The sequence below is a fragment of the Columba livia genome, chromosome 1 (assembly GCF_036013475.1).
Source record: "Columba livia isolate bColLiv1 breed racing homer chromosome 1, bColLiv1.pat.W.v2, whole genome shotgun sequence".
NCBI classification, from domain to species: Eukaryota; Metazoa; Chordata; class Aves; order Columbiformes; family Columbidae; genus Columba; species Columba livia.
The window spans coordinates 106,307,911-106,330,186 of NC_088602.1; the positions used below are offsets into that span (position 1 = coordinate 106,307,911).

General features: G+C 42.8%; 1 protein-coding gene across 29 annotated transcripts in view; it reads left to right on the forward strand.

Moving 5' to 3' along the window:
* Window positions 1–435: 435 nt before the first annotated feature.
* LOC110359662 (uncharacterized) overlaps window positions 436–22,276 on the forward strand; it is a 239,899-nt gene continuing 218,058 nt past the window's right edge. For 28 of the 29 annotated variants that reach the window (XR_010474120.1, XR_010474131.1, XR_010474111.1 and 25 more), the window contains exon 1: window positions 1,336–1,549. The gene's annotated coding sequence lies outside the window, so the exon portion shown is untranslated. The other variant, XM_065071222.1, reaches the window with a different exon arrangement.

A 22,276-nucleotide genomic window follows, 5' to 3' on the forward strand; every position in this document is an offset into this window, starting at 1 on the left:
CAGCCATGACCTGCACAAAGGGCATCAGCACTGATTGGGTGCTGTCAAGCCCGGCTAGCCACATGGTTACTTTAATACAGAGCCTCCATCAAATTCCTGGAATTGATTACTTAACTCCAGGGAAAATAGAATGATTGAATGTCCTGAGTTGGAAGGGACTCACAAAGATCATCAAGTCCAACTCCTGTCCCTGCATATGACAACCCCAGAGTTCACACCATGTGTCTGAGGGTGTTGTCCAGTCTCTTCTTGAACACTGTCAGGTTTGGGGCCGTGACACCTCCCTGGGGAGCCTGTTCCAGTGCTCCACCACCCTCTGGGGGAAGAACCTTTTCCTCATGTCCAACCTAAACCTCCCCTGGCACATCTTCCTGACATTCCCTTGGGTTCTGTCATTGGTCACCAGAGAGAAGAGCTCAGCGCCTGCCTCTCCTCCTCCCCTTGTGAGGAAGCTGTAGCCACCACAAGGTCTCCCCTCAGTCTCCTCTTCTGCAGGCTGAACAAACCAAGTGATTTTAGCCACTTCCCATAAGGCTTCCTCTCCAAACCCTTCAGGAACTTCATAGCCCTTCTGGACACTCTCCAGTAGCTTAATAGCTTTTCTATCCTGTGTTGCCCAGAACTGCACACAGTGCTCCAGGTGAGGCCGCACCAGTGCAGAGCAGAGCGGGAATAGTCATGTAGCTGAAGGGAATGGAGGCAACTCTTGAGTGGTATCACAATTTCTCCTGCAAACGTTCCCGGACAATGGTGTGTCTGTACACTATGGATAGGAGAACTCCAGTGGAATTAGTCAATACCATGCCATGGCTCTCTGTTGCCTGAAAGCCTTTATTACCAAAGAAAGAAAACCGGTACAGAAAGTGAGGTTGTGTTATCCATTTTCTGGGTAAAAGCTGCTCATGATTTTTCCACCTGTTTTGCAGGGACTCAGATAGCAATGCCAGACACGGTGGTGGGCTGAAGGGGCTGGTGGCTCCTACCCCAGTCACAATTACTCTTCTTGAAACAGTCCCCAGCTTGATAAACCAGTAGGGTTCATTGTGCCTCAAACTGGAAGAAATCTGCCCAAAGACACCCCCTTCGCAACCCCCTCATAGGAAAAGCTGCTTGTTAAATTTCCACCCCCACCCCACCCACCGGGAGCTGCCAGCGCTGCTACCCCCGCGGGCCCCGCACACGCTCCTCTCCGCGGCGTCCCCACCGCCGCTCCCGCCTCCGCGGTCCCGCCGCGGCTGCGGGAGCGGAGCGGGAGTTGGGCGGGCCCGGGAAGGCCGCCCGCCGGGGAAGGCCTCGGCTGAGGAGACACCTGGGTTTCCCTGGCAACAGGTAGGCGCCCGCCGCCGCGGTCGGGGGAGCCGGGGTTTCCCCGCTACGCGCTCTGCCGCGCAGCCGGTGGGCCCCGCCAGCGCCTCGGCGGCTGAGGGCGGCCGGGCCGGATCGGGCCTGGCACCGGCCGCCACGGGGCAGCCCCGGGCCAGGCCCGCCGCCCCCTCGCAGGAGGAGCTGGGTCGCCAGGCGAGGAGCGGCCCCCGGCCGCAACGAGAAGGTAAGAGGGTCCTGGCGATGACAGGCGGGCAGCTGGGACAGCGCTGGGGGTCAGCTACACGGGTTTACCCTGGGCCATGGCGTGCCCCGCCTTACCCTGGCCCGAGGAGTGGCGGTGAGGGTGCATCTCCCCAGCCCAGGAAGGTCCCGGTTTCCCCGGGGCTCGCAGGCTTCCCCCCTTACCGCCCCCCGCCTCTACCACCCTGCTTTGCCCAACGTGGGCTTCTTCCCTCCCGGGTGCTGCCACCCACGTGGCCTCGCCACCAGCCTTCTTGCGCCTGGGTGGCTTTTGTCTGCCGGGCAAGTGTGCCCGCTGGCTCCCAGCACCGCCCAGCCACCCGCCTGGGCCCACAGAGCCCGCCTGGGCCCAGCGAGGTGGTGTCTCCCCTTCCATCTGCATCAACCTGGGGGTCCTGGTGGACAACAGGATGACCATGAGCCAGCACTGTGCCCTTGTGGCCAGGAAGGCCAATGGCATCCTGGGGTGTATTACAAGGGGATTATTACAAGTGGTTAGTAGATCAAGAGAGGTTCTCCTTCCCCTCTACTCCGCCCTGGTGAGACCACATCTGGAATATTGTGTCCAGTGCTGGGCCCCTCAGTTCCAGAAGGACAGGGAACTGCTGGAGAGGGTCCAACATAGGGCAACGAAGATGATTAAGGGAGTGGAGCATCTCCTTATGAGGAAAGGCTGAGGGAGCTGGGTCTCTTTAGTTTGGAGGAGACTAAGGGGGGAACTCATTAATGTTTATAAATATATAAAGGGTGAGTGCCATGAGGATGGAGCCAGGATCTTCTCGGTGGCAAACAATGATAGGACAAGGGGTAATGGGATCAAGCTGGAACACAAGAGGTTCCACTTAAATTTGAGAAGAAACTTCTTCTCAGTGAGGGTGACAGAGCACTGGAACAGGCTGCCCAGGGAGGTTGTGGAGTCTCCTTCTCTGGAGACATTCAAAACCCGCCTGGACATGTTCCTGTGCGACCTCACCTAGGCGTTCCTGCTCCAGCAGGGGGATTGGACTAGACGATCTTTTGAGGTCCCTTCCAATCCCAAACATACTGTGATACTGTGATACTGTGATACTGTGAACTGCCCAAGGCTTGCCTGCCTCCCACTTAATTTCCTTCTTGTTTACATTTATCCTCAGTGAAGGCTGGCAGGTCACTGGTGCCTTTTCCCCTCATCACCAACATGGGCGTGCCCAGCATCCCACGCTGGGGTGCCGGTCCGCATGCTCCATCTTAGCACCCACCAGCCTTTCTGCCTGGTATCCCGGGCACATACATATGGATGCCTGACAGTGAATCTCGCCTTCTTTTGCTGGGCACAGACGCATCAAGTTGGGCACAGTTTTGCTGTAATGAGGCTGTGTGGCTCCTGGACCAGAGCTGCCTCCTGCGTGGGTGGTGAGCTCATGTCTGTCTGCATGTGCCCCCGTAGACAGACAGGCCCGCAGTCCAAAGCTCTGTTCCCTCGGCAGGTTACGGGTCCCCTACTAGAGGGGATGCACGAAAGGAAACAGCCTCTCAGTGCCAGGCATAACCTCCGAAATTCGCTGCTGGGTGAGGTCAGCTGGAGATAGGCAGTACTGTAAAGGCTTGCCATGTTGTGGCTAATCAAACCTAAAGCACAGAGAAGGGCAAAAGAGAACAATGGATGTTCTAGTACATACTCTTAAAAAAAAAAACCCAAATGTTTACAAAAACTAAAAACATTTAAAAAATAAAGAAAAGCTCTTTAAAGAAATTATCCCCACTTAAAATTTGCTTATTTGTTTTGTAACAGTTATGCTGGATAAGTGTGTTCTGCTGAAGGTAAGTGTGAGAGTCTTCCCATAAAGCCTATCAAGAAAATGGGGCTAATTGCTGACCTCAGCCACTAATATAACAATAGCAAATAGGCCACAGCATCACAGATACCAACTGACCCTGAATGTCAATTAACAGAAGGCTTTATCCACATTTTCCTATTGCACGCAAGTTCTCTGTACTTCTCTGTGTCCCTGTGTTTCCTATGTGTTGTGTTTGCAGAAAAAGAAAAGGAGCACAAAGCTCCCTTTATTTTATTAAAACCAGAAGTTGATTATAATTCTGTGGCCAGTGTGATATTTCCTGATAATATAAAAACTCAATTCAAAAAGGAAATACTGTGTTACCTTGCATTGTTCCCCAAAATAACTTAGAAGGAGATAACTTGATAAAAGATCATTTCTATCACACCCTCTGGTTACTTAAATGTAGTTGTTATGTTTCCAAAAATAGATAGTCCCCAAGTGTGCCTGAAATCTGTAACATGGAGGTCAGTTCCATGTCATGCATAGCCTTTTCTGCCACAGCCATTTTGCCTTAAAATTGTCATGGACTTCTCCTGTGTTTGTTTCTTTAATTCACTCATAGTTTTGCATTGTTCTACAAAGTAGATGCATGCTTGTAAACAGAGACAAGCTTGTAATCAGAAAGCAGCCAACAGTAGTTGTTTGGCACCAGAAAAAAATTTAAAAAAATGTTCAGAGTTTGAAATAAGGGAAATTATCACTTTTTATGGCTTTTGGCAAAACTCCATGACTAACTTCCTTAAGAAATGTATCTACCAAATAATGAATAATGAACCAGTATCTCTTTAAGCTCTCCACAAAATCTTTTCTTTGTCTTATTTTTCAATGACTTACATTATTTTGGCTTTCCCAGCATTGTTGCTATTAAATCAGCCTGCTGACTGTGAGGATGGATGTCTTTGCAAACAGAGTGGCCAGGAATTGCGCAAAGCCCAGGAGGAGCATGCTGGGGCGAGAGCTGGGGGGTCGGGGCCGTTCCAGAAGGAGCGAAATGCTTTTCCTTGTACTTAGCCTCAGGCACAGACATGGCTTACGCCTTCGCTCAGTCAAAAATGGAACTTCAGAGGCTTAACCATACACTCGGACGGCTGCTAATGAGACTGTTCTGTCTCTTCATACATTTCAACCTCTACATGCCATATTTCAGTCTCGGGCCTTCTGGGCATTTGTGTCTAATTAGGCTGGAGGGTCTCCAGTTCGGATTACCTATGCCGCTTGGTGCCCAATTTCTTTATATGACTTTGGCAATAAAGCAGATTACTGTGGGTTTATGTGCAAGCAAATTAAGGATAGATGTAAGCATTCTTGTAAACCCTGTGCCTACTTTCTTAGCACTGATTGAATTCCACCATCATAGGGTTCTTTCTACATGAAATGATCAGTGTGCTGATTATAGTGTTATTGTAACTGGAGGTACTCTGTAGGATGCAAGGCTTTTAAATACTTCATCTTCTCTTGCCTTTTTATTTTTTTTTTTTTTTTCCAAGGGAGAAACAATACTGCTTCAAGAAAAGCTTCCCAGTTCCAGATAGAAATAATGAAAATGAGGACAGGACTCTGAGCAGAGCTATACATAGCACAGCAACTATTGATTTGAGTTTGCTTATGTTTTCATAACAGCCTAGAGTACAATGGAGAAAACACAATACATAGCATGTGAATTGGTGTTTAGCACTATGAGGTAATATTCCAGTGTTTAGGACTGCTATTTACTAATACTTTAAAAGAAAAAAAGCCCCTGTGCATTATAAGAGGAATATGGAAGGACTGTTACGGGTGCCTCCTCGGTCAACACTGAATAAATAAACCAGACCTTAATTCTCAAGATTGTTGTCCACTTTGTAAGTTCTAGGTCCACTCTCAGGATGTCATCCCTGGTTTTATTAAGCCAAGGCTTGAAGTGAAATCCCAATTCCAGTGAACTAAGTAACGAAATTCACTGAATAATTGTTTAATCTTGGATGTTAGGAGAACTGAATACATATTCAGAGCCAGATACCACATTAAATGAACCTTAAAAATATCTAGAAATATGTATTAATATGTGTTTTGTGAAATTCTAGGTGGCAGGGATGAAACCCAAATATTAAAGTACCCTTCTAAATGAATAAACCATTTTTTCAGGATGATAGCAAATATCTACAGATCTTCCAGTACTTGGCATCCTGCAGTCTTATGTAACTGACCATAGATTTTACGTGCTTAACTTCAGACACTGGTAGGTAAATATTTTGGATTAATAACTACAAAGATAACACATTCCAGAAAACATCAGATTCTTCACAGTTATAATTTTGGAATATTAAACTTACAGCTCAGAAATACTGTGTTTGAAAACAAAATTCTTCATGACCTCATTAGGAAGACCCAAGAATAACTGTCTCCTGAAATCCAAGCTCCTGTTTAGTATAAATCTTAGGGATCCTTACCTCAGGTTCCCCTGTGACAGGTCTGTGGAAATGTTCTGATGCTGGGATGGTGAGGAACAGTGCATCGTGGAAAGTGGGTGTCTTCTGCCTGTCAGGCTCCCAGATTTTGCCTGTGATTGTGCAGTTGATAGAGTCAATTTTGTTTCTTTGAAGAAAAGAAATTACAGGTGAAACACTGATACCTAATTCGTCTATTTAAATAATATGACATTAATTAAGCAGTTCCACATTTTAGGATGCTCTAAAAAAATCAGAACGTCGTGTTTGCAGGACTTGGAGCCACAGTGAACTCATTATTCCTAACATTGCATATATTATGAAAAAGGAGAAAGGCTGTCTGAATGTCAAATAGTGTCAAATATGTGCATCCAATGGTAATACTGTGCAGCCACCGTTTTATAGCCAACTTTTATATTAAAGGAATTTCCTTCCTTTCTGAAGCTCTGAGACAGACGGGACAGGCAATCACAGCTGGAATGTTTCTGTGTTCACCTCTGGAATACGGAGGAGTCAGCATAGAGGGGACATTGCCTGGTGGCAGGAGCAGCTGGAGAGGCTTGGTCTTGCACGCTCAGATGTGGGCACATCTGTCCTTTCGAAGGTCCTTGTGCCTTGTTTCCTGCCTCCTCAGACCATGGCGAGGGGGCGCCTTTCAATGCCTTTGAAATCTCTGCCTAAATCTTGTGGCATGAGCCTCTACCTGTTTAGGAATACAATAGTGAGCTTTGATGTATCGTGTCGTCGTTCATTGTCGTAGAAGGCAAAGTGACTGCTGATTAAGAAGATGTGCCTTCAGAAGATGCTGAGCTACTTTTCATGGGAAAACTAACACTTTAGAACTGCTTTTTCATCTTGTAACATTCCAGAGATCAATGTAAATCTGCAAGTGTTAACCTTGAAAAGGAAACTGGTTCTTGGCCCTGAATGGGGAAATGGAGGTGTTCTTGTGTCAGAGAGCCGTCCTGAGAGCTCTCAGAAGCTACAAACCTGAGTCCACCTTGTCTTGCCAAAATAATTTTATGGTGAAGGGCTTCAGAAATATTTTTAGGTAAATCAGATATGTCTTTCCTAGTGTTTCAAATGTAAAGGAGAGCATAAATGCCTTAATAAGTTAGGAAGGCAGTAGCCTCATTTATCAAAAAGATAAGAGAAACCCAGATGACAGAATTATCAATATTTTGCAGAGGAAAAAGCTTATAGTAAGATGAGGCAGGGTACTGCTGTGGGTTAGTGGTTTTGTCTTTTGGTCTCAGAACACTAACTTGAACTCCGACAAAGCATTTGGGAAAGAAATAGTCAAGTCTGGACTTCGTGTGATGTTACAAATGAGATGCAAGTGGCTTTTTAAAAATTATAGTTCTTTATTTTATTTGTATAAAGTTGGAGTAGGGCTCTGTGGCTTGGGTAGTTGTACTTTTTTCAGCACTTTCTGAAGTCATTGTAGCTGCAGCTTGGCTGTCATGTGCTTCTTTTAATTGGAAGGTGGCCAAGTGGACGGTTGGCAAGCCTGTTTTTTGGAACTCTGGACATTATCTTGCTGCTTTGGGGCCTCTGCAGTATTAATAAACCATGAATAAACTTCCTGGCATTTCTTTAATAACATTATGGTTAAAGAACAATCAGTTTAAGCCTTCAGAGAATAGCTATTGCAGAAGAACGGTAAACACAGTCCACTGACATCTAGCAAATGTCTCTTTTCTTTGCTAAAGCAAAAAGGCTTGTTGGGTCTTTGTGCAGCAGAAAGAGTAGTCCTGGAACATAGGATATGTAAGTATAAATAGAGTATAAATAATCTACCACTAATAAATATATAAATAATAGTATAATTATTAATTGTATAAATAAGAAACTACCACTAATAAATATAACCCTTCCACTCTAGAACCTTGTGCATTCTTGTTAGCAATCTCTTCTTCACTTGATCTGCAAATTATATTAATTTAATTCCTCGTCCTGATCTTCAATTCATGTTTTGGGATCTTGTCTGGAAAATACTGTTCAAGGTGCTTTCTAGCGTGTGCCTCAGCTGGCCAGAGCCAAGAAAATATGCTTAGATTTAGCAGGGATCTACTTAACTTTCCTTGGACAGGGGGCTGCAGGCCGAATTGCGATGCCGTGTGTGTGGAGGGCCATTAAAAACCACATTCTGTAGAGAGCCGCTGTGCAGGGATGCTGCAGGTTGAGCCAGGAGTTCATCTGGTCCATGCTGCTGCTCTTTGAGGAGCTGAGTGGTGTGGCCAGCAAGAAGGGGCTGTCTGTGCCGTGAGCCTTTGGTCAGCAGCGTCTTGCAGGTGAGTTTTTCAGCAGCAGCGTAGGGGTTCTGGGGGAATGTATGTGAGGAAAAGATTGTCATGCAAATGGTGGTGAAGCAGTGGAAGAGGCTTCCCAGGGAAGCGGTGGAGTCACCATCCCTGGAGGTGCTTAAAAGTTGTTTAAATGAAGTTCTTACGGACATGGTTTAGTGCCATAGTTAGGTTATGGTTGGACTCAATGATTCTGAGGGTCTCTTCCAACCTAAATGATTCTATGATTCTCAGGATTTTTCTTGCCAGTGTAGTTCTGTATTGAATGTCATGGGAGCTGCAGTTAGCAATACCACACTTTTTCCTTTCCTACAGTGTAGCTCCGTGTGACACATGAATCACTAATGAGTAGCTAATTAGGTGCAAGTGATCATGATTGTATTCTGTTTTCCTGTAATAAACATATGCAAGCCCCTGTTCTCACTGGTTTATGAAAATGGCTGATTTTGTAGTAAGGATAACAAGTTTCAAGACAAAAAAATGGTTGAAAATTTTCTTGCTGTCTAAGAATGTTAAACTGGTGACCAAAATGACAAAGAAAACCAACAAAGAAAAATTATTACTATGGAAATTCCCATGAGAAGGTACGAATGTGGAGGTTCTATAAAATAAAAGCTAAGGACTTCAGTAAATTGATAAAGGCACACAAAAATTTCAATGGTGAATAGAATTATGGATGAAATTTCTTTCTTCCTTTCTTCCTTTCTTCCTTTCTTCCTTTCTTCCTTTCTTCCTTTCTTCCTTTCTTCCTTCCTTTCTTCCTTTCTTCCTTTCTTCCTTTCTTCCTTTCTTCCTTCCTTCCTTTCTTCCTTTTCTTCCTTTCTTCCTTTCTTCCTTTCTTCCTTCCTTCCTTCCTTCCTTCCTTCTCCTTCCTTCCTTCCTTCCTTCCTTCCTTCCTTCCTTCCTTCCTTCCTTCCTTCCTTCCTTCCTTCCTTCCTTCCTTCCTTCCTTCCTTCCTTCCTTCCTTCCTTCCTTCCTTCCTTCCTTTCTTCCTTTCTTTCTTCTTCTTCTTTCTTTTCTTTCTTTCTTTCTTTCTTTCTTTCTTTCTATTTCTTTCTTTCTTTCTTCTTTCTTTCTTTCTTTCTTTCTTTCTGTCTCTGTCTCTGTCTCTCTCTGTCTCTCTCTCTCTCTCTTTCCTTCTCCCTTTCTCTCTCCCTTTCTCTCTTTCCTTCTTTCTTTTCTTCTTTCTTATCATAGTAAGAACAAAGGTAGTTTGTATAAAAGACTGGGCCATTGCCGGGTGAAAATGTCTGTTGAATTTAGAGCAAAGTATTCACTGAGTTACTTCTTTTCTTCACATGTCAGTGAAGGACAGGCCACTTTGCCTCTGCTGATGCTGATGTAAGGTGCGTAACATCTTCCTCCACCTTTGCTGTGCTGCTGTGTGAGCTACTGCCCTGCTACTGTGTGAGCTGTTACCATTAGGCTCATTTAAATATCTGGACCTGACAACTAATACCCAGAAGTTTTTAAGGAATTCACTGGAGGGTTCTGTGGGTTATGAAGCCTGAAATTTTCAATATGCTTTGGAACACAGAGAAATTACAGAGAACTTGGGAATTTGTCACCAGTGCTTTAAAAGGGCATCTTCTGGATAATTGCAAGTCTATCAATTTGGCTCTGGATATGGAAAAAGTAAAAGAAATTCTACTACTGGACTGCATTTAAACTTCCTATCATTCTTTAAGACTAGTCACCCGTGATTTTTGGAAAACAGATTTTATCAGCCTGACTCTTTATTCCTTTCTTTATTCTCTTATTTGAGAGATAACAAAAACAGTTTGATCAATGCCATTGTGTTGAAGTAATATATAATATGCTTCTGTGAGGCATGATTTTTTGATGAAGTAACTAGACTGAAATGAAATCAATGCGATGCTTCTTAAATGGACTAAAAGCTGGCAGACAGGCTATGAAACATGACTGTAAATGGGGAATCCTCACTGAATATGTGCCTTTCTGCTGGATCCTATAAGAACTGGTTATTGTCAGTAACTACTTAGCACTTTTATTGGCGGCCTAGATGGTAACAATATCAGTTTTCCACAGGACTAAGGGAGGTTTAAGAAAGAGGGTAGCTATCTGGTGCAAAGAGGTCTGTCAGTGTTAGTAAAGCGGGTGCAAGCTGCAGTATATCATGAATGAGGTTTTAGTGAGCTTCTTTGGCTCTTGGACACGTTACCGAGTAAGGGTAGAGAAATATTTTGCATACGCAAATAGTGTTCTGACAAATAAACATGATTTTAGGAAGGAGAAAGGAGGTTCAGTAATGTCTTGACAATGGAAGACTAGGAAAAATTGAACTCCAAGGTAACTATCTACTGGATTTACCAAGGAGGGGTGATTCAGTGTCACTTGCTCTGTTTATGTACCCGTTCTGGTTCACTGTGTTGGTAAAGGCGTTCTTCAGTGTAGCCAGTAAAGGCGTAACAAAATGTGGTGTCTGGATGGCAAAACTGGACCCAAGGAAGGTTCACAAGTGTAACAGACAGGTAAACTGATCGTTAGAATGTTAATGTCAGTACTGATATTATTTAAAAGGACATTCTGGTTAAAAAAAGGCTGCGATTCTGGGAAGTCTTGTGTTTTTCAGATCTCAACTTGAAGAAGGCTTCTGTCACATAAGAAATATTACTGAAATTCAATCTTTTTTGTGCTTAATACGGACATTTCCAAGAGAAGCATGCGTCTCGCTCTCTCCAAGGGCTTAATTGTTGAGTGACCTTTGAAGCTGTGTTCAGGCCTCTGAACATGGATGGAACTTAATTTAGTCTCTTGGTCTGTTCAGAATTTATATGAAAGAATTTGCTTTATGTTAAACTTTTGATTGTTAGGAATGGCAACAGGGGAAGTCCTGTGTATATTTTAGAACCTGGCAGATGTCTGTTTGCCACACTCCTTTCACCTGTTGCTCTTTTACCCTGTTGCTTAAAGACTTCCTAAATCACCAGCACAAAGAGAATGGGAATTTAACTTACAGATTCCTTCTGTTCTCCGATGCAGCTGGTTTTGGCCTGTAACTAGAGCAGCTGAATGTAGTGCTCAACTCAAGCAACTTTTCTGAACTGGCCAAATGCAGTAAGGGGCTAAGATGAAATTTTTACTTTGAGCTGGATGAAATTCCGGACTGCTCTGGACAGAGATTTCACCAAAACCCTAGCAGAGAGTTTGCCTGTGCCTGTGTTCATATTATTGCCCCTTGAGGGAGTTTTGTGGCTCTCTGCAGGGTAGTGATTGCTTGAGATTATACTGAATTTTCTTAGTGTTGGAGTGGTGTGTGACAGAAAGTAAAAGCAACTGCAGTATTACAGCGTAGACGTCTCGGTTAGCCAGAGGGATGTCAGATGTACAGAGACAGGTTCTACTCTTGTCCATGTTCTCAAGAATCAGTAAAATTTAGAAATCTGATCTCTATAAATTCCACTGTGTTTAAGCACAGCTGTTACTATCTGTCCATTTTCTGCTTGTACTGTTCCCTGCTCACAGGATTCTGGAAATAATGCATGAAAAAGTCTTCCATCTGGAACAGTTAATGTTCACCTTCATGCTTTTCACCTTTTTGCTAATTAAAACACAGCAATGAAAAATGCTATTCAGTTGAATCAAGGTATTTCGTATGAAATTAGTAAAGTTAGTAATTATATGTATTTTTTTCTGTGTCCCTTTTGTCCACTGGAAAAATGTATCCTTATGTCCTACTAAACTTGAAAATAATGAATCTGACTGGCTTTGCAGAGCGCTTTGAAATTACATGGCTAGATCACCTAGAAACAGAACGAGGACAAGTATCTGTGAATCTCAAGCTGCCTTTGTATCCACTGGACCATGTTGATGACACCACTAAATACAGAATTTGGGAAGTACCCAAGTGCAAATGCATAACCAAATTTCAGGTCTTCCTTTAGGAATATACTAAGAATCTTTTTTAAATACTGTGATGATAAGTTCCTTTTCAAGTAGTGGCGGTTTTTGTTTGTTTGTTTGTTGTGTTTGTTTTTTTTTTTAATGTAGAAAACTATAAACAGAAAATGTAACCCTCCAAGCTTGTTCTCAAGAACAAATTTACATTTTTTTTCCTATGACCATAACTATACTTGTGTGGGTATTTTTTAGCTTTTTCCTATTCCAGTTTCTGCATTGAAAGCTTACCCTTTGTTCAGGTTCAATGCCTGCCTTCAGTTTACCTGTGATAGCAGCCTACAGCACACATAATCTATATTCTTCAGAAGCTGTACCAACAAACAGGAGCTGTTTGTAACATCAGTAGAAGTATCTCTCCGCTTTGAAGTTCTGTCTTAAAATGATCCTTTCCCCGCAATTTTTGGCACCAATTGAGTTTCTTGTAAGAGCTGACCATTTCCCAGCAGGCTTTAAAAGAACATCCAGTTTCTTTCTTTCGTCCCCTGCCCAATTTGTGCTGGGCTGTGCCCTCCTGCTTTGCAGCTCGATTGGATAAAGGGCTGTCTGTTGTTCAAATGGGCCTCGGTGTAATGGTCTCTTAGCCTTGTGTCCAGGTCTTTAAGGATTACAGTCTACAAATTACCGTTCTTATATCTTTTTGTCTTGCTCGATCTTACTGAAAGAATGAGTGTGGCTGTCTCTGATGTAGCCAGGACCATCAGTTTCCTTGCTGAGAAGACAAGAGGGTTTCTGTTGTACGTGTCTATAGTCTGGTGACTTGCCCTAGGGCAGACATGGCAAACTCATCAGAGAGGACATCTGTTCACCTGTCTGACACCTCTGCTCTGAAGATTTTGGTTATTAAAGCATCTGTATGAAAGATACTGGCTTAGGTTAGCCTTGTGTTTGTTTGCTAAGGCTTGTAAATTTAGTTGTTGAATCAGTTTGGTCTGCACAATCACTGGTATCTTCCCAAAGACAGAAGTATTCAGTGAATATTTACTATTAACTGTTCTGTTAAACATTTCCCCGTTTCATTAACACCGAGCTTGATTAGAACCCCAGAAAGGACAGTCTAATTTCTGTTTGAATAACTGCACTAACCTGCCACAATGTAAATCAAGGTTTTAGCAGGGTAATTCAACAACCTTGCCTTCTTAGTTAAATGATTAAACATCTGCTGTGTTGAAGAGAGAAACACATTTTGTCTTACACTTGCAGCTCATCCAATAGCTAGAAATTGAAGCTGTTGACTATCAGTGACTAATAGCTTGAAGTCCTGTTTCTGTGGCATACTGTGGTTGGCAAGAGTCTGTCTGCTTCAAGGTTCCAGGGAAAAGTGTGATACTTTCTGAAAATAAAACAAACAAAATAGCCAAAAGAATGATGTCTTTCACTTATTACTCTGAATTGCATGTGCCCAGGAATATGTTTAAACTTAGAAGTTAAAAAACCATGAGATTTATTTTGAAGCTTACAACCAATACTGTGAAAAACGTGAAAGTGTTCCCGAGTTATCTTCTGTTTGTTAAATGTTGATCAAACCCAAGCACTTCTTGTATTTTTAGATGTTAGAACAGGAGCATACCCTGTAAACTGCGCTGCGTGGTGTTGTAGTAACTACATTGTACCAGTAGTGTACATTATTTCTATGCAGTGGTGTAAACCATCCTGTTTTCCCCTGCTGGTGCACCCCTTTCCCACTGCCCCTGGGTGCAGCAGAGGGGTAGGAATTTTGGAGAAGCTGGCTGGCTGTCCCTGTCTGGCAGCCCCATCTGCTTGCAGAGTGCCTGCTGCAGATTTCACTGCTGAATGACCAGCCTCGATTGAAAAGAAATACATGCCAATGGCATGGACGTACATGCCAAGAGACTGGTACTAATTAGGAGCTTTCTGCTTGCAGTCTAACACCCAGCCAGAGGTGCACGAGTATTTTGTATGACCAGTAGCTATTTATGGGTGACTCCTCAATACAAGCACCGGAAGGATTAGCAAGATGTGCCCTTTCCACAAACATCGGGGTCACAGCACTAAAGAATTGCAATGAGGTCATAAAAATATTATTTTTTTCTCATGCTTTAAAGATCAGCACTATTTGTCATGGAGCAAAATGGCTTGGAAGTTGAACTTCTGTTCCCACAATTGTATTTAAGAAGTGCTCATGAAACTTGACAGACTTATGACGGATTGTAAGCAGCTAAATGAAAACAATAGGCCAGCGATAGCCGTGGGACATGGGTGGGCCCCACCATCAGTGTATCTGCGCTGACGAAATCTTGTGTGGCAGGTAGGCGATGTCAGGGCAAAGCCCTGGGAGCTCAGGCAGTCACACTGCGACACATTGAGCTTCAGTTCCAGCCATTCCTCAGCTACTCAAACACTCTGTCTGAAAAAGTGTGTTAAATAAAGTGCATTTGTGTGTGTTTTTTTTTTTTTTTTTTCAAGAGTGTGTCTTCTCATGATGCAAATTTACATCTACGAACATGCTGGCTGTCACAGCTTTAACCCCAGCCCACTCTCTTAGTTCGAGAAGGCATATGTTGCCAGCTCAAGGCTGGCTCAGAGAGAGATAAATACAGATGGGTGCATGTGTATGTGTGTTCATATATATGTTTATAGCTAAATGTTGTATTAACATGAATATAATTAACTGAGGAAAAGATAATTCTTGGAGAAGTTGTCTAGGACTGAAAGTCTTATGTGGCCAAGGGCAGAAAAGCTTACAAAGGGATGAATTTTCTTGATGTCTAGACCTTACTTAAAAGATGAAGAGAAGATAGAGAAATGGAGAAGCAGGACATAAAAAAGCGAAGTGGTGAGCTTGTTGATTGTGGTAATTGAGGATAGACTGGTAACGGGGAGAAGTTGCTTGTAATTTATTGCCCACTTACAAATTGCAGATAGAAAGAGCGAGCTATTCTGCACAACCTGATACAACAGAGGCCCTTTTCCATCTGTAACTAACTGAAAATCTACTGCTGTTTTGTAATTCCTTATAACTGAATCAGAATCAGTAAAACACTTTGCTTCTTTCTTTTAAATGCAATTGCCTTTGGGTAGAAAATTTTTCCTCATCTCTCCTAAACTCTTTAAGTGGTGTTTCTGTGAGTACATGAAGATCTATTCTGCACAAAGGAATACTGTAGTCTGAAATCTGTATTTTGGAATCACATCAGATAGATTTCTTTACAAGATGGGACAAGCTGAATAGTTAGTTGCATTGAAAATGCTTTAAGTTTAAAGATTATTATAATATTAAATTACACATGTATAATTTTAAAGGAAATAGTGTATTGATCTATAGAACAATGAGAATATATTAGATGGTAAAAAAACATTTCTGGAAATAAATTACTTATGGTTAAAAATCTGTTTATATATAAATTCTTTCATATCTCACATATATTAAGTGCAGTGTACTCTAAAGATCTTTTGTGGCTTACTGTTTCATCTGAACACCGTGTAATGAAGAGTTCTGCTTGTGATGAAATTTTGTGTAATTGAAAGCCCAAATCAAGAAGATGCCTAGTAGGGAAGGAATAAAATGCATAAGCTATAAATAAATGGAAACGCTGAAGTTAGTATATGAGGAGCTTTTTATTTCTACAACCTGGAACGCTAGTTACAAAGATGAAACTACAAAAGATGGAAAGAAATTGCAACCACTGTCACACCCAAAAGGTCTGTGTGAGAAAAAGCAGGTGAAAGAAAAGATGAGATCACAGAAGAGGTATTTTTGCAAGAAAAAAAGAGGCTCTTGCCAAACTACAAATACAACCAAAATGCAATGCAGTGAAGAATTAGAAACTAGATACTTTAAACAGGGGAGGGAATTCCGTAGTCCAACAGTATTACACAGGTGGGAAAGATTGTATCCTACTTATTGCATTTTAATTTCTATATCAGTCGAGGTACGTTGTTTTCAGAAAATGAGATATAATCTGATTATCTGGTAATTCAGACAGCCCATTTCCATGTTTAATTTTCAAGCGTTCATGACCTAGAACATTTCACTAAGCAGCTGATAGTGTGAGGAAGAGCTAAAGCTTTTGGTTCAGCCTCCTGCTGTTACGAGAGTATGTTGGTAGAAGCAGCTGCAAAAGAGCGAGGCAGATCTGCAAGTCGGATGCCTGCTACACTGGCTTGGAATGAACTTGGTATGTGGATGAGACGGGATTTTTGTCCTCCGCGTTCCTCAAGGAGATACGCACATGGCAAGGATGGAATCGTTAGGCCAAATCTGAGCAGTGCTACGCAGGGACATAATACATAATACTTCATATACTCAAGTCTCCGGGGAGAACTAGAAGACAACAGGATTAACTATCAGAGTGGATTCTCTCTGTAGACAGAAACTCTTGTCTACATGATTGGAATAGATAACTGATGGAAGAACAGATAGTGCAGACTTCTGCATCAGACTAGTTTTGCACTTCTCTTTTTTCTCATTACAGCCTTTGTTATGAAAATGGTTACACTTTATGCCATTTTCTGTTCTCCTTACAGTCATTACACTGGAGATGTTATCACTTTTAATTTCTCCAATTTTTACATTCCTAATGCCCGATATAATAATTTTCTCATAATTTATTATTTTTTGCAGTGTCTTTATAAAAAAATTAGGATTGGTGGAGTTTGATACGAAATTATATTCTTCCCTGATAAGCTAAAGATGTGATTGTTTAAAGGAATAATTAATTATCCCAGGAAGCCATTTTCATTAAGACCTAGTTTTAATAGCTGGATAAGCATAAGAAAAAGTGGCAATGAGGATTTTCTTTAGATGCTGAGAAGTGAAGGTGCTGTATTTCTCTAGTCTGACTTCCAGCATGAAAGAGATCCAGGGATTCTTGCATGACTCTCTATATTGCTAAAAAGTCCAGCTTTGATCTGCCAGTGGCAAATGATGGAGGATCTAATACAAGCTTTTGGAGACCATTCTGTTGAGTACTTATTCTGGTGTAAATGAATGAAATTGAAAGTAGCTGGAGTAACTTTCTATTTGTGCGATGAATTGTCTGTCAAAGGCATGCAACCTTAATTTTTTTTTTTTTTTTTAATCTAAAATCTTTACAAAAGGATAGTAGCTTCAAGGAATGTTTGACAGATTTCCTTTCGCTTCAGCTGTACTGGACTTCTCATTTCATAAGCTCTCACTGTTCAAACCATATGACTTATTTCTAGACTGAAACGATCTAGTTTTAGTTTCTAGATTCTTCATTTTTTCCAATCTTTTTGTCTTTTATAAGAAAAGTTCTACACCAAAGAACAGCAACACTTGCTTTTTTTCTGTACCTCAGGTACCTGGTGATATAAAATTCTAAAGATTGTGCCCTTATTGCCCTTGAAATGAAGCTAGACTGTAAGAAATACAGCAGTAGATATATAGCTGATTGGAATGGTATTAAAATTGTGTTTTGGTACATGTATGTTCCTGGAACTTGCTGGTATCCCACTGATTAGAGATTGCTGAGTTATATAATATCTACATGTAATATATCTCCCATTCATATCAGAAGGTTTTCGGGACAGAATGCATTCTCACCTGCAGTGATGTTACTTTTCCACATTCAGTCTTCTAACAAACTGGCTCATACTTTCATTTCTGTGTCCATTAAAAACAAGCCTTAAAATGGGCTGCCCCCTTTTGGAGACAATAATACTTTGTTTCAATGGTTTTTAAAAGCAATCTGAAGGAGAAATACCAATAATCTAAGCAGAGAATCCTGAGCAGAGCAAGCGACTGCAGTGCAGAGCATAATTCGAAGAAAGCATTTGACAATAGCATTTTTGATGATTCATTCTCCTGACTCAAATGGCAGAGAGAACCAGGCATGGGAAAAGTGTATTTTTGCAATAGAAGAATGAGAGAGGAAAGGGCACACTTGTTGTGATGACCCTGGGAATGACAGCAGGTTATTCTGGTGTCTGTTCTGGGCCAGGTTGTGATGGGTGGGGGAAAAGGAGGCAGAGCACAATCAGTAAGTGTATGAATACAATATAAATTAGGGAGGGATGTGGGAAATATGTCTAACCAAGTATAGCTGACGACTTTTTTTGTAAGTTTGGCTGGCGAAGATAATTTCTATTGCTGTAGGGCATGCAGCATTGTGTGACATCCTATTTTTTTTTTGTAAATTGTTCCGTTAGGTGGGGGCAGTTCAGCACAAAATTGTTTTCGTAGTGTTGTGCCTTGCGTTGGCATTACCCTGGGACTAACTAGTGCACTGCTGAGCTGCAATGAAATCTCTGCCCTGTGAGTACTCCAGTATCTGACATTGTGGTTGTTTCAATGGGGTTATTTTTCTTGTGCAGGGATGCTGGTTTGGGCCTCCCTTGTCTGCCTGTCTGCGTCTGTCACAGAGCTTGTTGGTTTTTGGTAGGTTGGTGACACCTGCCTCTTCGTCAAATTTAGCTGAAACCAGCCTGCATGTTTAAAAACATGGGGACAGAAGTGCCAGTGTTCAGACAATCCTGTTTCTCAAGGAAGCCAGCTTAGAATGAAGAGGACAGAATTCGTGTAGCTCTTGGGAGCTGAATTAAAACTACCTTCAAAGGAATTGCTGTGCAGTGCAGTCTTCCCAAGGAGGGCCCCATTTAGGAATTTTTTGACTTGTGGTGGGAGGGAGAAGCAGGTGCACTGTGCCTGCGATTTGCAGGCACATGTGGTCCAGCCAGATGTGCCTGACAGCCCTTGGCACACGACAGGTACATACCTAGTGACAGGCTGAGCTGGAGACCGTAAGTATCCCAGAAACAGTAGGATCCCTTCTGCAGGGCAGTCATAGCCACTTTTTAAATCTGGTCAGAAGCCCTTTCTCCATCTGGTGCCGAGGAGACCTTCAGTGAGAAGGTGGCCAGCTGTGGTGCTCAGAGCTGGGCCAGAAGTGGTCAGAGGTGCCATGGGAGATATTTTCCACCACAATCTTGGTCCTGCCATCAATGTACTGTGAGCGGCTCCTCTGTGTTCCTGGCTGCTGCTCAGGGTTGTCCACAGCTTGACTGTGCTTTGGGTGCACACAAGCTTGGGCCCAGCAACCTGGTGACATGGTGACAGGTGTCCTGCCCTGCCACTGGAAGCAGGGGGGGCTTGCTTGGCCCAGGAGGGCCAGGGCCAGTGCTATGGACACACACTTCAGCAAGGTACAGATGTTTTTTCCTGGCTACTGCCTCTTGACGCTGGCCTTCAGAGGATGGCTTGGGTTTGGTTTTGACCAGTGAAACATAAGAAGGTCCTTGAAACTCAGAGAGAGTGAAGGGAGATCGAGCGATACAGGTTCTTTCCCATCCTTAATTTTGTCGCTTTCACTGCTGCCTCTATGTGTTTATGCACACTAACTTCCTAAGTGCACAGCAGTCCATAAACTTTACATTGTTTTTGCCTTCAAAGTTGGCTTATCCTGGCTGGGGAGTCTTCCGCAAGACTATATGACTCACAAAAAGTAGCAATATGCTAAGTTAAATACAGTAAATGATTTATCTCCTCTCCCTCTGGTTTGTGTTTTGAAATGTACGCTGCGCGGTTTGATAGCTTCCTACCACTGCTGCCAGTCCACCTGTCCCGTGCTGCGGCCAAGTCTTTGTCTCCAAAAATACCACTGCAGCTCAGACAAACAGCTTGGCAGCCATGCCAGGGAAGACCTTTAAAATGATGATCTTGTATCGCCACAATGGGAGAGAAAGATACATTACAGGTCTGATCCAACACTTCAGAACTGCAGAGCTGGAAATACCACACCATGTCTAAAACACACATAGTGAGTTGATCAGTCTCTGGAAACCGGCATTGTCTGGCTTCACGTGAGTTATTATAGTACTACTGTGTTCAGTGCTATATCTTATTTTTTGGTCTTTAAAAAAAAATAAATTAAAAATCAGTGACTCAAGATATTAGCATTGGTAAATTAGGCTTTTATCCCTTGCCACAAACCCAGTGCTTTTTCTGCTTACTCTTACTTTTTTGCCTGTTAGTGAAGCTATTATAAGTATGCAATGCCATGTGGTGGCTGCATACAGACAAAGTTTTTGAAGGAGTAAGTTTAATGTAAACATATGAGTCAGTGGGTGACCCACTGAGATTTAGGTCTCCAGAAAGCAATAGGGTTGCCTCTGTGCTTTTGTTGCTGTTTGTTTGGTTTATATAGACTTTGCCCGTATGTTTCCATACCCAAGCTAGCTAGTGGCAGCCCAGAAGACAGCAGGGAGCCCAGCGCTGGCAGCACCCTGGCTGGACAGGACTGTCAGTGCTGAGCTCTTGGCTGCTGTGGCTGGTTGTCAGAGCTGGGTAGTGGCCCTGTCTCTGGCCTGTGTGAGATAGCACTGCAGTCACTGGGACTGCAGACACGCATCTTGTACTGGACATCAAAGAACGAGCAAGAGAACGGAGCTGCAGTCATTTGGGATTTATTTGTTGTATGTACGGATGTACCTGAACATTTTTCCACAGAGCAGTGTGCAGCTCCTGTGAAGCATCTCTGTCCCTGGCAGCAGCATCCTCTGGTGTGCAGCAGTGGGACTTTGGGGATAACACATCCTCCAGAGCCACTGGGCTCTGCAGAAGGCACTACTTTGCAAGCCATCACCATGGGCTGCCCAATGTCTTCTGGGTCAAGGCCGATGCTTATCTAGAGAGAGATGTGGCAAAGCAACTTGGTAAGTGCAGAGAGTTCAAGGGGATGATGTGAGGGAGGCAAAATGTCTCAAGTTTCTGCCTACGTGCAGATAGAATAAGGAACCACGTCTGTTAAAACAAAAGGCTCGTGCTGCTTGTTTGGTTTTAAGAAACTTTCCATCCTCCCATTGATAGAAGCCCTTGGGTGAAAGCACCGCAGTGGTGAGGGTGTAATATTGTTGGCGTCTGTTTCTACCAAGGTTACATAATTGCTGTTTTCCTGGGAAATGAAATCATGGAAATGAAGAACTAAATCCACCAGAGCATAAGCAGGCACAACTTTGATTTCAGGCACCTGTCTGTGCCAGTATTTAATTTGGCACAGGAAATGTAGCATCAAAATGAATATAAACAAGTAGCACGAGAATAATGGCACAACTGGCATTCAGACACCGAGATGTGAGAACAAACACATCTCTCCTCAGCCTGGGAAACGGTGTTTAGTGTGTGTGTGGGACGGGAGGAAGCCAATGTCAGGAGCAAGCAAGGAGAGTCTTGTGCAGCAGGAATGGTGGGGGTTTTGGGAAATGCACTTGCAGAAACCAAACAATCCATACCTTAAATGAACTGGAAGGAGATAAGGGCAAGCTGCAACCAAAGAGAAGCTACAAGGCTGTAGGGCCTTTCCTCTGTCTTGCCTTAGTAATTATCTCTTGTTCGCAGAGCTTCCATTAATTGGAATGCATTTCCTAATGAAATTAGGCTGGCAGCCAGTATTCAAGTCTTTTTACTGCTAGGGAAAATCTGTTCTTTGAGCAACTCGGCCATTGATTTTTGTTTGTGTTTTCATTCATCATGACACTGCTATGTGCCAAAAATTCCACGCTCCGTCATATTACCTTGGACAGTCTGAGTTATTTGATTTATTCCCTTGCTCCTGAGTCTTGAAAACTGAATTCTACAGCAATGCCCCATTTGTAGTTACTTTGTTGTATGGGTTTCACCCCTCCTTTTTTTTTAAAAAAAAAACAACCCACAAACATTTGGCATTCATTTTAACTACCTACCTGTTAGGACAGCGTGAAATGAATGGCAGTGCAAAGACACTAAGAATCCCAAGGCAAAAATAATAAAACTTCAAAAAATTGAAGTGACATTTGCATTGTGGGATTTCTAAATTTAAAAAGATTCTCAAACTTGCCTGGTTTGTGGGGAGCACAGAAACTGGACTATATCAGTACAGAAGAACACATTTTGAAGAGAGATCTTTGACAAAGTGTAACTGGCAAGAGCTGAGCTGGAAGAGGTCAAAATTGTTCAGACTTCAGACAGTCTTTGAACTGTGCTCTGCTTATCTCTTTGAAGAAAGATGGGACTGGAGACAGCAATTACAGCATTATTTGGATGTGGTGTCATCTTTGCTTCTTCAGCCAGGTCAGGACGAGGTGTTGCTCGTGGGTGTGCAACAGCCTTGTCTATCTTACTCTGCAGGATACTGTTTGATATACTGGCAGTATCTACATACATAACTTATCCGTCAGGCTGAATTACTTCCAAGAATTAATCTTTCTGCTACATCCCCACTACATGATATGTATGTGTACTGATCATTCTCCATAACAAATATGAATCTTATAAAATGCATGC